Source organism: Opisthocomus hoazin, chromosome 11 (assembly GCF_030867145.1).
Source record: "Opisthocomus hoazin isolate bOpiHoa1 chromosome 11, bOpiHoa1.hap1, whole genome shotgun sequence".
Lineage (NCBI taxonomy): Eukaryota > Metazoa > Chordata > Aves > Opisthocomiformes > Opisthocomidae > Opisthocomus > Opisthocomus hoazin.
This window is the reverse complement of record NC_134424.1, coordinates 18,086,300-18,089,432: the sequence shown is the minus strand read 5'-3', so window position 1 is coordinate 18,089,432 and position 3,133 is coordinate 18,086,300.

The window sequence follows — 3,133 nt, the reverse complement described above, 5'->3', positions numbered from 1 at the left end:
AGTTCCAACCCCCCTGCCATGGGCAGGGACACAATGTTGGGAATTAATCTGTAGTGTAAAATAAACCAAAAAACCCAAGCGAGGTACAATAGATATTAGTAGGAAATAATAAAAATTGGGTGTACAGCAGTCAGGTGAAATGAGAAAAGCAAAAATGCAGGTGGAAAAAGCAGTCAAGCATAAAAGAGCATGCCTAGAAGCTGAACTGGAGAGAAGGTGGAAGGTGGGTGTCCCATGCTGCGGCGACCAGTTTACAGATGCTTTCTTCTGCTGGTGCCAGCTGAGGGTCTAACTAAAGGCCCTGCAGCCTTTTTTTGTCACTTACTTAAAATTACTAATAAGGAGCTACATGGGCCCCAGAGCCTTATTGTGCCAAGTCTGAAGTCTTGAAACCAGGAAGCAGGCAAGTGGGGAAGGGAAGGTATGGAGCAAACCACTTGGATCTCAGTTTCTTCCTTCCATCCTACAGCTGAACCTGATCAAGCATACCAGCAAAATGCCTTTTAAACAGAGCTGTCTTGAATATTTGAAACAAAGGGAAGTGTTGTCTCTATAACTATTAACATCCCCAATATCCACACCATAAGGTACCAGCAGATCTGGCACCTGCTGCCAACGGCAGGAGCATCTTTAAAATGACCACTGAAGGAGATGTATGGTCTGAATTGCACCCACCTTGCATGCCACCAGCATGCTCCTGCAACAGCAAAGGGAGGAGTCTGAGTGACTCTTCCCTTGTGTCTGTACTGTGGTTCCTTTCAGGATGAACAGATTGTCTTTCACAGCGCTGTCAGCTGAGCCCTTCACCAACTTTAAAACTGACATAATTTTCAGACTAAGCAAAGTCTGAAAACAGGAAGAGCAAAGCAGAAGTCCAGGGATGTCACTCAGTCACCCACAGGAGGTTATCTTCTGGGTTAGGGTTAGTCTGATTCATTGACCACAGAAATGGCAACTACAAATGCTTCAACATATGTCTCTGGTTATTGTCCCAAGAGTTGGAGCTGTACATTGATGCCCATGGGAACAGTGGAGAGCATAGAGTGTGAAAAAACCTCCAGCAATTTTTTGTTCTTTAGTACTGTAGTAGTAAAATACTGTATATTTTGGAATAATACATCCAGTTCTAAGCTAACAGCTAAACATCAACAGCATTTCCTGAGAAAGTCCCTATAGGTGGGGAAAACTTACGGAGTTCAAACCATTGTCAAGCTCCCTGTGGAGTAGAGAGTTAGACTAACTCAGCTTGGTCTCAGCTCCCCTTTGGGCATCCCGGGCCAGGTTGGTTTGCCCTGCAGCTCTTGTAATGCCCCTGTTTCCTTCATAAATACCAGCTTCTGCCCAGTAAGGGGTCAGGTTGCAGATGAGGGTCATGAGGGATCCCAGGATTTCAGAAGCACTCTTGGATTCCCCACGTAAGATACAAATAGTAAGACCAGCATATGGTACACACATCTACGTTAGGTCCAATCTCACAATCTTCACTCAAGCAAATCTGCTACTCTAGAAGTAGGGACAAAAAGTTTTAACCAATTTGTATCTAATTTGAATGAATATATCTGTCCCTAAAGCAGTCACCTCTGCGTTTTGCTCCCGCAGACACTCGCGATGTTGCTGTAGCTGAATTACGCCCTCTTCACTGGAGGGGAATGCTCTGCTCTGTGAGCTCCGTTTGAGTACGAGCGCAGGACTGCAAACCCGCGCCGGTCCTGTTCTCAGCACGACGATGTGCGGCTTGAGCCTGCTGCCTGTGCGCTCAGAAGTTCAGTGCAGTCAGAGGGACTTCTTGGCACTTGCAGTCTGTAGGAGTGTGGTCCTAATTAATGTAGCAAAACAAAGCCAAGCTGAACGTTTCACTGAAAGGAGCAGAAAATCCTGCTCAGGGAACAATTGGCTGACACTGAAGCCTGGGTACTTATTATCTAATGCTGCTCACACAGCTTGAAATCTGAGCTTCAAAAAAGGTTTTCCTTAATGTGAGGGAACGACAGAAGGAAAAGGTGGTGTGATGCTAACAATATACGTGACTTACTGATTCACATAGTGAGGATTTAGAGAAAAATTAGAATCCCTCTTTAATCACTTAATATAAACACTAAAAATAAGTTTTTAATGATGAGGAGGCTGATGATCCCAAAAGACACGTGGCTTACTTTGCGTGAAGCATTCAGGTTTAATTTTGTAGAAGAAATGGCCTACCACAGCCTGCATCAGAACAAAAACAAGTGCCAAAACATAGTAAGAGGTTGTAGTAAAACAGGTGAACCCTCGTGGTTCTTGGAGATTGGCGTGTTGCCAGCGGTAGCTTTGGTTGAAGAAATGGAGTGTGCTGAGAAGTTTGTGGGTAGCCTCGAGCCGGGGAGTTTCAGAGACGCTCAGGAGCAGAGTGCTTTACAGGAGCAGCGAGTACGCCACCTTTCTGACAGGGCCAAAGGCATGGACAGGTTGCGCAGAGAGTGAGCTGCTGTAGAAGAGAGGAAACCTCTGAGCAGACTGGATGGTAAATAACGTTAAAAATGGGATAAGACACATTTTTTAAGGCATGGTGTCTTCTTAAACTGCACTACCACAATTGCTGAAGATGATCTATTGCCTGGAGTACCAGAAATGGGATGGAATATAAGAGCAAGAAGTCATGCACTTAGAGATTAATTAGAATAACTGTGAGTAAGCTCAAAGGTTCATCAAACGTGAGATTATGAGGAGAGGAATCCAGGTACGTTATTGGTTGTAGGATAACTACGACGCCACTGTAATGTGGTCTTAAAAATGCTAATGTATTCCGGGATGCATCGAGTGAGGTATTTTCAGTAGACAGCAAGGTATTAATATCATCGTACAAGGCAGTTGTTAAGACCTTGTTTAGAACAGTGCACGCAGGGCAAAAGGTATAGAGGACGCTGGAAGAATGGAAAACCTATTTAGAGAGAAAATTAAAAACACAGTAGAAAGAGTGAGAGATGATGATCTAATTGCTATTTATAGGGGCATTATAGGTAAGTATCAGAGAGGCAAAATTATTTAATTTGAAGGCTAATAATGGTAAAGAACAAATGGCTATAAATTGGTAGCGAATACATTTAGACTGGAAATTAGAAAGTTTCTGGTTTCGAAGAGTGGCTGATACAAAAGC